The 14,721-nt window shown below is 39.0% G+C and overlaps 1 pseudogene; it reads right to left on the bottom strand.

Annotated features, from left to right (window-relative positions):
* Window positions 1-12,136: 12,136 nt before the first annotated feature.
* On the bottom strand, window positions 12,137-12,764 carry LOC116889033 (annotated as a pseudogene).
* Window positions 12,765-14,721: the final 1,957 nt, after the last annotated feature.

The raw sequence follows: 14,721 nt of genomic DNA, 5'->3' as shown, positions 1-14,721 counted from the left end.
TTGTGAATAGTTTGATAATATTGGTATGAGGTCTTCTATGAAGGTCTGATAGAATTCTGCACTAAACCCGTCTGGACCTGGGCTCTTTTTGGTTGGGAGACCTTTAATGACTGCTTCTATTTCCTTAGAGTTATGGGGTTGTTTAACTGGTTTATCTGTTCCTGATTTAACTTCGTACTTGGTATCTGTCTAGAAATTGTCCATTTCCTGTAGATTTTCAAGTTTTGTTGAATATAGGCTTTTATAGTAAGATTCTGATGATTTTTTGAATTTCCTCTGAATCTGTAGTTATGTCTCCCTTTCATTTCTGATTTTGTTAATTTGGACACACCTCTGTGTCCTCTCGTTAGTCTGGCTAAGGGTTTATCTATCTTGTTGATTTTCTCAAAGAACCAACTTTGGTTCTGTTGATTCTTCTATGGTCCTTTTTTTTACTTGGTTGATTTCAGCCTGAGTTTGATTATTTCCTGCCTTCTACCTCCTGGGTGTATTTGCTTCTTTTGTTCTAGAGCTTTTAGGTGTGCTGTCAAGCTGCTGACATATGCTCTTTCCTGTTTCTTTCTGCAGGCACTCAGCGCTATGAGTTTTCCTCTTAGCACAGCTTTCATCGTGTCCCATAAGTTTGGTTGTTGGAGCAGTTTTTTCTCTACTTTCTATATAGCCTTGGGGATTAACTATCCAAGAATAAGCTTCTCAATAAGATCACTTTCTTACTTACTTGTTTATTGCTGTAACAAAACAACATGGCTAAGGCAAATTATAAGAGTAAACATTAAGTTGGGGTTCAGTGCTCCAGACAGTCCACAGACATCATCACAGGGAACGTGGCAGCAGGCAGGCAGTATGGTGCTGGAGCGGTATCTGAGAGCTTACATCTGATCCACAAGCATGAGGCAAAAAGAGCTAACTGGAGTAGGCTTTTGAAACCTTAAAATTGGATAGCCAATGCTTACTGACAGGAGCCTAGTATAACTGTCTCCTGAGAGGCTCTGCTAGAGCCGGACCAATACAGAGGCAGATGTACACAGCCAAACATTGGACTGAGCACTGGGACCCCAATGGGGGAAGTTAGGGCTAGGAAAGTAGGAGCTGAAGGAGTTTGCAACCCCATAGGAAGAACAACAATATCAACCAACTAGACACCTCCCCAAATTCCAAGGGACTAAATCACCAACAAAAGAGCACAGGGGGTACCCATATCCAGCTGATATGTAACAGAAGATTGTATTTGGCCTTCTAGGAGGAGAGCCCTTTGTTCAAAGACTTGGTGACCCAGGATAGGGGAACGCCACGAGGCAGGAGTGGGCAGGCAGGGGGGAGCACCAGAGTAGGGGGGACAAGGAGTTTCAGTGGAGGGAAATCATTGTGGGAAGAGAGATAACATCTAGAAATAAATAAAATAACTACAATAAAAAGAATAATAAATTATTATAAATGACAAAAAATATTGGATAGCCAAACCAACATAAATTATAACACACACACACACACACAGAGAGAGAGAGAGAGAGAGAGAGAGAGAACAGACAGACAGAGACACAGAGACAGAGAGACAGACAAACATGAGAAAACCAAGGTAACCTATTATAAAAGATTATAACTCCTCAGCTACTCAATTCTAAGGTAGTGAAATGAGTAAAATGTCAGATAAACATTCAAATGCTTATTAGTAAAGTGATTAATTACCTCAAAGAGGTCACAAACAAAGTGATAGAGAAATCAAGTTATTACTAACTTGGAAACTTCCTCCCGGCAGGTTAAATTTCACGGTACCAAAAGGGACTATGTGGACTGTCAACAGACTTACCCACCTATAGATGCTGTGAGCTACAATAAAGACCAATGTGACAAGCTATGCCTATGGATGCGATAGTGGAATGGATATTGTGGGGCAATCTTCCACTTTCTAATTAGATTTAAGATTCATCCCACAGAAGTAAAAGTATTCCTGGTACCATGAATCTAGACAAGAACCTATGTATGGGAGCTTACAGACTCTAGGGATGAACCTACTATTATCATTTTGCTAAATAGACATAATATCAAATTGCAATATAAAGTAATATCTCTATATTCACAGATTAGTGTAGTTCTAAGACCTCATCAGAGAAGCACACTTGTATGGTGGATGGTGATTAACACAGAAACCCATAATCTGGGTACAGAGAATAAGTGTCAGTGCAGTGTTTGTCCAAACTGTACAATTATATTAGCCCTCACAATGCCCAAGTCAGGGACCACACTCAAGAAAGAAAGGGCAAGGATTATAACCCCTGGTGTCAGAGAGGACCTGTATAAAACAGTGCCTCTTCTAGACATGACAGACTGTTTTAATAGACTATACAAGATCAAGACAGTTAACATTCTAGAATGGAGGGTGGACTATTTATTTATGATATGTAGTGAAGGGAAAGTTAATTTTTTAAAGGTACATATAGCCTCATGCCCAGGAATATATGGTCAGCACAAATGGGACTCAATAACTTGTTAAAAAACATAAGGACATAACGATGGGGAGATGAGGAGGTATAGGTGGATCTAGGAGAGAGAGTGAAATTGGTGTATATATGATCAAATATGTAGTAAAACTCTAAGGAATTGTATTTAAAAACTAGAAATCAAGGAGGTTAGCGAGATCTCAAGGAGTCAAAGCACTTATTGTTTTTAGATCAGGGTTCATTTCCTAGCAATTACACGCCACCTCAACTATCCATACTTCTTGGCCTGGGTGTTCAATAATCTCTTTGACTTATACAGGCACATGTATACATTTATAGCATCCCATGGAATGGCATTATCCAAATTTAAGGTGGATCTTCTCACCTTCATTAACCCAATCTAGATAGCCCAGAAGCTTGTCTGCTAGGTGATTCTAGACTCTGTCATGTTGACAACCAATATTAAGGATCACAACACTAAAGAAAGAAATTGTAGAAGACTAGATCACTTCTCATGATCATGGATTGAAAGAATATTGTTGAGAGGATCTACAGATTAATCATATTCCTATTCAGAATCTCAATGAAAAATTTCACAAAATTAGAAATAACAATCCAAAAACTTATGTGGAAAAACCATAGATAACAATAGCTAAGTTAATCCTTAGGGGAAATAAAACATGCTGGGCATATCACAATACCTAACCTCAAATTATAATACAGAGTCATAGTAATGTAAAACTAGCACATTAATGATACAAACACTGGCTTCTAGGCCAATGAAATAGAATATAGAACCAGAAATAAATTGGTGTCATAGTTGCCTAATCAAGTTTTAGAGAAACAAACATACTGAAAGACTAGGACAGGGTGTTTCAACATGTGGTACTAAACTAGGTATTCACATATGAAGTTAGGGTCCATATTAAAAAAATCAATTTGGGATGGAGCAGAGACCTTAAATATAAGACTTGAAATTATGTGTACTAGAGGAGGCAATGATCAATCTATTAAGATTTAGTATAGGCAAAGACTATATATGAAGGAAATACAGTACAAAACTAATCCCAGAGCAACGAACCAGAATGCCCAGAAGAAAAAGCCTCTGCATAAAACCAGAGGTGGTATGCATTTAATCTCAGCACACTGCAGGTGGAGGGTCCTTCACAGCTGAGGCTGGGGCCTTCAGAGGAGGAGTTCAGGACAGCCAGGTCACCTAGAAAATCCAATTTCCCACACACACAAGGCACATTGCACACACACACACACAAGCTAAATAGCAAAAAAAACTCATCAGTAGTTCAGTGAAACCACAGAATGGAGAGAGAAAATCTTTTACAAACTGTACATCAAGATTAATATCTAGAATATATAAAGAAAGGTAAACTTTAAATGTCAAAAATACATCTGACAATAAATGTGCTAATGAACTGAGTAGTCAGTTCTCAAAAAAAAAATAAATGGCCAATGCATACCTGAATAAAAATGTTGAAGATTTTTTTACCCACCATAAAAACTGTTTTGCTATTCCATCCCATGGCAAATCAGAATTCTAGGAAGAAAATAATCGATAATAAGTGCTAATAAGATGGTAAAAGTAATCCTATGCTTGGTGGGAAAAGCAAAGCAGAGCACCACTGCTAAACAGAGAGAGAGAAGCATTAAAGGCAAAAGACAACAAACAAAAAAAAAATAGAGAGACCACCAATTCTGTAAATCTAGCTATACCCAATTTTTGGGTATATAACTGAAGGAAGTTAAGTCAAATTGCCACAAAGGTATTTGCATACCCATGTTCATTTTTGCTTTATTCCCAATAGCTACAAAATGGAAGAAGTCTTTATGTCCATCCAGAGAAATGTAGAAAAACAGAATGTGGTGCATGCACACAATAGAATTCCTTTCAGTCATGAAATAAATGGACTTAGGACATATGCAAGAAAATGGATAGAACTGAATATTTTTATGTTATGTGAAGTACTCAAGCCTCAGAAAGACATTTATCTTCTACTATTATTGAGAGAGAGAGAGGGAGGGAGAGAGGGGAGGAGGGAGGAGGAGAGAGAGAGAGAGAGAGAGAGAGAGAGAGAGAGAGAGAGAGAGAGAATGTACACGCCGCAGCAAAACTCAGGGGGAAAAGGGAATGGACAGGATCAAGAAGAACCAAAGTTGGCAGCAAATGCATGAAAATGTCAGCAATGAAGCCCATCTTTTGTCTGCTTAAAATTGAACTTTAAAAAAATTAATAAATTGAAACATAATGTTTTTAGAGACATATAGTATCTTCAGTCTGTTTCTGTCAATAAATAAAAGTACGTTAGTTTATAAACCAAAGAGGTTGATTTGTCTCACAGCTTTGGAGATAAAAATAACAAGATCAAGAAGACCCATCCAGGTAATCCTTGGTAACTTGGTAACAAATCACATCATTACTAGTAAGCATGAAGAGGAAAAAGCATTTTGAGGGCTCAGTAACTACATATCAGTATTAGAAGATGAGGATGAATTCATTTTCATTAACAATGAAACTTCATCAACTTCATCTAATTCAGCAGCTATAATGAAAGTAACAAACCTGGTTGAGTTTACCATAACAGTGTCCTTTTCATTGATCTGTTTCTTGCTTGGTTTATTATCATTATTATTATTATTATTATTATTATTATTATTATTATTCAGTTGTGTTTGGTGATTAAGTGTCCCTACTTTTTGGAGCTTGCAGGAACTAGAGTCTCTCTCTCTCTCTCTCTCTCTCTCTCTTCATATATATATATATATATATATATAGTGTGTGTGTGTGCGTGTGTGTGTGTGTGTGCGTGTGTGTACAAAAAGGAATAGCCTTGTCTATCTTGAGATTAACAGCAAAATTTTTTTAAGTGTTTATTTTTTTTTATTTGTTTATTTTTATTAACTTGAATATTTCTCCTTATATGTTATTTCTGTTATTCCTGCTCTCAAAGTAAAATATCCCCCTCCCTCCCTTCCTTATGGTGTTCCTCCTGACCTCCCATTGTCATATAACAGTCTAGTTCAACAGTTCAGTATTAGCAGGACCCAGGGCTTCTTCCACTGGTGCTCTTACTAGGATATTCATTGCCACCTATGAATGAGAACTAGGTCAACCATGTATAGTCTTTTTAGGTAGGCTTAGTCCCCTGGAAGCTCTGGGTTGCTTGGCATTGTTGTACATATGGGTCCTCGAGCCCTTCCAAGCTCTTCCAGTTCTTCTGATTCCTTCAACGGGGTCCTATTCTCAGTTCAGAGGTTTGCTGCTGACATTCGCCTCTGTATTTGCTGTATTCTGGCTGTGTCTCTCAGGAGCGATCTACACTTCTGCACTTCTTTGCTTCATCCATCTTGTCTAATTGGGTGGCTGTATATATATGGGCTACATGTGGGGCAGGCTCTGAATGGGTGTCCCTTCAGTCTCTGTTTTAATCTTTGCCTCTCTCATCCCTGCTAAGGGTATTCTTGTTCCTTTTAAAGAAGGAGGAAGCCTTACATTTTGATCTTCCGCCTTGAGTTTCATTTGTTCTAGGCATCTAGGGTAATTCAGGCATTTGGGCTAATAGCCACTTTATCAATGAGTGCACAAATTATGTATGTCTTCTGTGATTGTTAGCTCACCAGATGATATTTTTTCCAAATCCATTTTGCTCTTACGAATTTCATAAAGTCATGCTTGTTTTTGATAGCTGATAATATTCCATTGTGTAGATGTACCACATTTTCTGTATCCATTCTCTTGTTGAAGGGCATCTGGGTTCCTTCCAGCTTCTGGCTATTATAAATAAGGCTGCGATGAACATAGTGGAGCACGTGTCTTTTTTATATGTTGGGGCATCTTTTGGGTATATGCCCAAGAGAGGGATAGCTGGATCCCTCAGGCAGTTCATCGTCCAATTTTCTGAGGAAACCTCCAGACTGATTTCCAGAATGGTTGTACCAGTCTGCAACCCCACCAACAATGGAGGAGGGAGTGTTCCTCTTTCATCCACATCCTCGCTAGCATTTGCTGTCACCTGAGTTTTTGATCTTAGCCATTCTCACTGGTGAGGTGAAAAGCTCAGGGTTGTTTTGATTTGCATTTCCTGATGACTAAAGATGTTGAACATTTCCTTTAGGTGTTTCTCAGCCATTCGCATTCCTCAGCTGTGAATTTTGTTTAGCTCTGAACCCCATTTTTTAATAGGGTTATTTGTCTCCCTGCAGTCTAACTTTTGAGTTCTTGTATATTTTGGATATAAGGCTATCTGTTGTAGATTGGTAAAGATCTTTTCCCAATCTGTTGGGTTGCCGCTTGTCCTAACCACAGTGTCCTTTTGCCTTTACAGAAGTTTTGCATGGTATGAGATCCCATTTGCTTCCATTCTTGATCTTAGAGCATAAGCTATTGGTGATTTTGTTCAGGAAAATTTTTCCAGTGCCCATGTTCCAGATGCTTCTAGTTTTTCTATTAGTTTGAGTGTGTCTGGTTTGATGTGGAAGTCCACTTGACCTCTAAAATAATACAAATTTAAAGACAAGTTTAATCGTCAACAAATCATCTAAGTCATTATGGTGTTGGTAATAGCTGAAATAACTCCAAGAAAGTCATTACTGCTTTGACGCACTCACAGAGGTAAAATCTCAGTGGCTTTTGCTTGACTTTCTACTACTACAACAAATCGCCTTTCTCTGTAACATCGTATGCTACCATCATGAGAATTTGCAAGATATTGAGTATAATTCATTGCAGGTTATATTCTGCCAAATGTAAAGGACATAATGGAAAATGAATTTAGCAAGACATTAGACCCACTCTAAAGTGAGCTGAGCTCTACTGATCCTTTAACTCCTAAATCCACCATACCCTGACTGACGTACATCAGTGATGTTTTGGATAACCTAAAATTAGTGTCATGTCAGACCCACTACCGAACAATCCTTCAAAACTCTATTTCCCATTTCTCAATGTATAGTCACCCTAGTAAACAAAGTCCTGCGGGCTTTTTGACTTGTAAGATGATTAACAATATAATTTTAGGCATGTCCCCTTACTCAAGGACATATAGCCTCCACTTAATTCAAGTGCAACTAGTCTGAAAAAGGGCCTTAGGTGAGTAAATTGGAGAGTTGTGTTTCTCTGTTGTGATTATGTACCCTAGGCTAACATGAGACTTAACTGTGTAGCCCAGGCTAACCTCAACTCATGATTCTATTTCAGCTTCCTGAGTTCTATGACTACAGGCATATACTACCATACACAAACTATTCCTCCTGCTGCTGCTGCCTCATCTTCCTTTGCCTTCTCCTCATTTTCTTGCCATTGCAGTCATATATACTTGGCCTAGAACTCTTAAACACATGAAGATCAAGTTAGCATTTAATAATCTTTCCATATATTGTTTTCTATTTATTTTCATAATAATCGATGGACTAAAAGTATAGATTTCTGACACTTTGCATCAGACTATTCTGAGGGTTTCTTTGACTCAAATGCACATTATTGTAATTATAGTCCTCTTAACTTTGATGTTATATGGCACTCTATTCTTCTATTGCATTTGAGAATTCCTCTATGACAGACAATAGTTACCACTATAACTCTTGGTCTACAAAAAGGAACCACAAAGTTCTTCAAGAAATTTTGCCGGGGTTGGGGATTTAGCTCAGTGGTAGAGCGCTTGCCTAGGAAGCACAAGGCCCTGGGTTTGTTCCCCAGCTTCCAGAACCAGAAGAAGAAATTTCATGCCATAGAGAGATAGGAAATTATTTACTCGTGTCACTTAAAATTACATTTAACTGGTATGAGTTGATATAAATATTAGGTAATTTGTCACTTGAGATGACAAATACTTTCACTCCAAATCATAGACAATGTGGTCTTCTAACAAAGACCACAGTGTCAAGCAAGGCAAATCTCTTCCTAAATTTTTCAGGAGAATCCAAGACAACCCTCCCAAAATATAGACTTATAGCCAGTGCCCGTTGTTATCTTCCAAGAAAATAAAGTTAAGATGCTATTGGTACAGAAGAAACCACGCACTTTAGAGAGTCCTCGAGACAAACTGGTTCTGACACATGAAGCCTCCTTTCTGAGGCCGCCTAACTCTCATAGCATGGAAAATAGCCATTCCAGCCTAGAAGGAAAAGCAGTCAACAGTCTTATCCAATTGTAATGCCTAAGCACCACAACAATAACCAGTACAGCAGATATTTCAAAAGGTGAAATAGTACTGCTTAAATCCTAAGGTAAGCAACAGGCACCTGATTGGACTTAAAGCCTTTTGAACAGTAGGAATTCGTACCATGGCTAATGAAGCCATGGAAGCTCAGGGAGAACCTACTATTATCACTTTTGTTAAATCACTATAATCTCAAACTAAATGTTTAAATATTTATACTTTTATCAACAGAAAATTGTAGTGTCTCCCCATCAAAGAGGCTTTCTTGGGAGGGAGTGGGATAGGACACTGGAAGTGAGAATGGAAAGAAGGGGTGTGGGGAATCTCTGGGGCCCATCTGCAGACCTGAGATGATGGAGGCTGTGAGGTATCTATGGGGGATGACCCTAGCTGAGACTCTTAGCAGTGCGGGATAGGGAGACTGAAGTGGCTATCCCTCATAGCCAGGCAGGACTTCCAGTGGAAGGAGGGGACTTCAACCCACCCACGAACCTTCAACCTGAAATGTGCACAAGATGTGCATGGATAAGAATGGAGCAGAGACTGAAAGAACGCCAACCAATGACCGGTCCAACTTAAGATCCATCCCACGGGAGAAATCCAACCCCTGGGACTATTAATGATATTCTGCTATGCTTTCAGACAGTAACCCAGCATTAAGTCTCCTGAGAGGCCACATTGCAGTGGCTAGAAACAGATGCAGAGAACTATAGCCAAATAGGCAGAGCTTGGGGAGTCTTGTGGAAGAGTGTGGGAAAGGATCGAGGTAGCTGGAGAGGTCAAGGACACCAGAAGACCTACAGAGTCAATTAATCTGGGCCTATGACCACCATCACAGAGACCGAAGCACAAAACCAAAGAGTATGCACGGGCCTTAGACATCTCGCAGTAGATATGCATCTTGTTCTTCATGTGGGTCTGCTGAGGACAATTAGAGTGCCAGTCTCTGACTCTGTTGCCTCAGATTGGATATCCTTCCCACAGCCTGGACCATCTGGTCGGGCCTCAGTGTGAGAGGATGAGCTTAGTCCTTCTGGGACTACATGTCCCAGGACAGGGTGGTGCCCGGCGGGGGAGGGGGGGCTTCCCCTTCTCAGAGGAGAAGGGGAGTGGGTAAAAGGAGAAAGGTATTACAAAGGCAGGACTGGGAGGAGAGGAAGAAGCAGGACAATTGAGATGTTATGTGAATAAAAGATGATGTTGAGATGTTGTCCCATCCAGTAACAGCAATAGCAGACAGAGACCATTAAACATTTGGGCCACAACAGCCCAAAACGCAGTTAACAACTGACTCTCAAATGTCTCTCCCACTTAATACATTATAACACAAACTCTAAACTCAGGGCATAAGGAACCACAGTGGGTGAGGGGACAGAAAGTGTTTAAGAGCCAGAGACCAGGACATCTGCTTTAAGACAGGCATTTCTTTTTACATTAAAGAGAGAGAACACCAAACTATGGGGGTGTAAGGAAAAGGGAACGGATTGCAGAGAGGCAGAGCATTGCAGTGAAGGGAAGAGGTGAATATAGTCAAAGCACGGTGTGTGAAATTCTCCAAGAGACAATAAAATGAATTATTATAGAACTGATGTTGGTGATCTTCTAATAAATCTATTTTTCATGCTCAAAGTATGAGAATGTGTGCTCATCACTCTAACACTCCACTTTTTCTAACTACATTGGACCTCATCCAATGCTATGCCCTCCTTATGCTTCTGCTCCACCCTTAATATCCATTACCAAACAGTTCACTCATTTCCATCTGTGAAATTGGAAAAACCACAGTTCTTCTGGTTCTTAACAAACATCCTTATGTAACACACCTCACCCTTTAGTGCTTGCTGGGACTTGATTCTAACTGAAATAACTGAGGAATAGCCAGGTAGGCCCCAGGAACAAACTTGAGAGATGAAAAGCAATCTTGATAAGAAATTCTGTAATAGTTTCTCTGGCAAAATAGTGTTCTTTGATGAGGCTGCTTCTACTGACAAAAGGAACTTTCCTAATCTTAGGGGTTCGGTGTCCTCAGGTTTATTAACATGTGGCCATTTATCCCTGTGTCAGATTTGAATAACCCCTTCCTTTCCAGTTATATCTTCACTTAACTGCAAAATTCTTCAAGATTAGGTGTTCTAGTTAAGTTGAAACTTGCTCAAAGGATAGCATTTATATTTAGTTTTTCATTGTGTCAGTTTGGCCACTATAGATAAGAGTCTTTCAGGGGAGATTTGTATGTTTTCAAGTCATTAATGCAGCACTTGAATTTGGAATTAAAAGTCATTAATTCATTCCTTTCTTTTTCCACCTGGCAAAATTGGGAGGAATTGATTGTTCAATCTCTGTAATCTCACTAGTTTTATAAGGTTGATCTAGGGTGCCCATCCAGGTGTAATAGCACTTGGAAGGTAGAGTCAGGAAGATCAGGAGTCAAATACCAGTCTCAGCTACATAGTGAGTTCAAGTCCTGTGTGTGTGTGTGTGTGTGTGTGTGTGTGTGTGTGTGTGAGAGAGAGAGAGAGAGAGAGAGTGACAGAGACACCCACCACACCATCTACTATCAGAACCCTTTTACTACTAGAAATCAATGCTCTCCAACCTAGTCACATTCAAGAAGAAACTTCAAAAATCAGAAAACTAATTCAGAGAACTTGAAAGATTACATTTCTTTGGGATGATTCCTAGTAGCAAAAATCAGCTTTGATCAAGGTTCTCCAAAATGAAAAATAAACAAGACATATAGGGTATGAAATTCTTTATTTTTGAAATTATAATATGATTACAGCATTTTTCCACTTCTCCCTCTCTCCAGTCTTTGCCAAATATCCAATTTTTTTCATCAATTGTAATTGCAGAAGAGAGGATAGAAACAGTCTAAGAGCTAGAGAAAATAAAGTTTGCTATGATATTGTGTCTCCTGATAATGTCAGAAACTTCATCCATGAAGCCTCACCAACATGGCCATCTAAACATGACCTGAACAAGGATGGCCATAACAAACATGCTAACAGGGATGAAGGAACTCTCACAGGATCCCGAATCTAGACAAAGAACTATAGGCAGCTAAGGACTGCTGAGAGCTGGAGAAATAGTCTTCCCCAGGGAAGAGCACACTAATTGGATACCCAGTACCAGGTGGTCAGTCCTGAAATCATATATACATACAAAGTAACGCTATACAGACTGAGCATTTTATTTTTGTCTCATATGATTTTCAGAGCTGGAGAGTTCAAATTTGTGGGCTACACTCAGGCTAGAACATCAGGACACAGGTGCTAGTCTGATGCTGAAATGTGCAGTGAAAAGAAGAGCCTGGAAAGTCAAGGAGCAGTCTTCAGACAACAATCCCTGGAAAAGTCTGCTTTTCATGTTCTCCTGTTTAGATGAAGCCATGTACACTACGGATGTTAATATATTTTCTTAATATGAACAAACTAAAGCTAATCAGTGGCTATAAAGCCAGCTACAGCATCATAAATGACTGTTTGACCAAAAACAACTGAGCACTAATCTATCTCACAGTCCTTAAAACTAAACTATAATTGTCTCGAAATACATTTTATAGAAAAGATGCACATTGAAGATTCTCAGAAGAACTCAATGAGGGTAAATAAGCAATTTCATCAACCTTATTTCAATAAAGAAACTCATCAATAGCTGAATTTGCGCTGGATGCCAAGATAGGAGATATTGGGCCTTTTGACACCTCAAGCTGATAGAAAACACTGGATACTTACAACAGGCCAGATGAGTTTAAGTGGACTCTGGTATCTAACGTTCCTTGCGTGCGTGTCTCTACTGGAAGAAAAGTAATCAGAAAAGCCTCAAGGGTAACACAGCTGAGTAAAAGGGAACTGGCATGTATATTTGCAATTTGGAGGTTCTGCCTCAAGGCTGACTGAAAAGAAGCTGACGATGACTCACTCTCTATGATGCCTTCTGAGACGGCAGAAAGCAAGCTGCAGCCAACTAAGATATCTGCCTGGGCTATGCTACCAATCAACACCGCAGTGGGTTTTCTGGAAACCGAAGGAAATGTCAAGACCAGCATGACATACAGACTGGCAAGAGATCCCAGCAGAGTCATGATGATGTTTGGAGAAGGTAGGACTAGATACTGGATGTATTTGAGCACAGGTACCTGGCGGAGGTCTTTCATGGTCTCGTTTTTTAAATGAGGTTGAGGATTTCCTGCATTAGAGAAGAAAAAATTATGTGAGGGTGCATTCAAAAGAATGAAAAGCACTTGAAAACTATAGTTTTGTTTGGGCAAGGGATTTAATGATGTTAATGTATTTCCCATGGTTAGACCCAGTTTCATATGATGTCATCCAGCCATTTAAAAGGCATCTTACTTTTGGTGGCAAATAATGGCAAAGACAAAAATATCTTTTTTTTCCAGTGCCAGATGTGGTAGGCCAGCACTAAGGAAGCAGATCTCTGAGTTTGAGGCCAACCTGGTCTACATAGAGAGTTCCAGAACAGTCAGAGCTCTGTTAGAGGGATCATTTCTAAAACAAAACAAAAAAAAGAAAAACAAAACGGTCTTTGTCCTTTCAAAGCTTTCACATTTAAACTGATGTCTCTGGTAATGTTTGATCTTTCTTCTGATCACCAGATTAACCAAAGAATTAAAAAATCTTTCCTTGCACAGATATTCATATCAGAATCAAAGGAAAGAATCTTGGAGCACATGTCTGGTAGGGAAGAATAAGATTTCTTGATTAATGTACTAGAAATGAGTGGAAAATATTACACTTATAATTTTTAAGTGAAATTAAGAGAATGAAAGAAAATGTGATTCCTAAATGTCTTCTCCTCCTTTACACAGAAATACTAATTAAAGTTAACAACTGTTTCTTCTACAATCTCCAAGTAATTCTTCATATTGGTATCTTTTGAAAGTACCATGCTTAGAACATTCTCACAACTCCTCTGGAATCTCTTCTATGCATTCTATCATAGCTAACATATTGACATTAACAAAGAGCTTTGAGTGAGGTAAGTATTAAAAGAACAGTGGCATAGTCAATCTCCTCAGAAGGAAATTATTACACAATGACAGCGTGTCCTAGTTAGGGTTATCATTGCTGGGATGACACAGAATGATCAAAGCAATTGAGGGAAGAATGATTTATATGACCTATGCTTTCAAATCACTGTTCATCCAAGGAAGTCATGACAGGACTCAAACAGGGCAGGAACCTGGAGGCAGGAGCTGATGCAGTAGCCATGAAGGGATGCTGCTTACTGGCTTGTTCCTCATCGTTTTCTCAGCTTAATTTCGTATACAACCCAGGACAAACAAGCCAAGGATAGAACTACTCATACTGCACTAGATACTCTCCCATCAAAAATAAATTAAGAAAATGTCTTATAGGCTAGCCTACAGCCAGATCTTATGGAAGCATTTCTTATTTGAGGTCTCCTCCTCTCAGATGACATTAGTTTGTATCAAGTTGGCATAAACCAATCCAGCACAGTAGATGTCTGGTCAACTTGACACACAAACACTTTCCTGTGAAGCAAGGATTCTCAACCTGTCAGTCATATCAGGGGTCTTTACAGGGGTCACATATCAAATATCTTGCATATCAGAGATTTACATTACATTTATAACAGTAGCAAAATTGTACTTATGAAGTAGCAACAACTTTATGGTTGGGGGTCATAGTGATAACAGGGTTGTATGCTATAAAGCCACAAACTTTTCTTTATTGTCCATTCCCAAGACCACATATTAATATAAACACCAGAGTATACATTTTACAAACTTAGGAAGTCTCACAGTCTTATAAATTCAAACATCTTAAAAGTTCAGTCTTTAAAATAATTCCACCTGAGCATATACCCAAAAGAAGCTCTAATATATTACAAGAATATGTACTCCACTATAATTATAGAAGCCTTATTTATAATAACCAGAAGCTGGAAACAACTCAGATGTCCCTCAACAAAAGAATGGATACAGGAAATATAGTACATTTACACAATTGATTGCTACTCAGTTATTCAAAATGACGACTTCACAAATTTTGCAGGCAAATGGCTGGAACTAGAAAATATTATCCTGAGTGAGGTAACCTAGACCCATAAGGGGGTATGCACTCACTGAT

This window comes from Rattus rattus, chromosome X, assembly GCF_011064425.1.
Source record: "Rattus rattus isolate New Zealand chromosome X, Rrattus_CSIRO_v1, whole genome shotgun sequence".
In the NCBI taxonomy this organism is placed as follows: Eukaryota; Metazoa; Chordata; class Mammalia; order Rodentia; family Muridae; genus Rattus; species Rattus rattus.
This window is presented reverse-complemented; position numbering and strand designations above follow the sequence as displayed.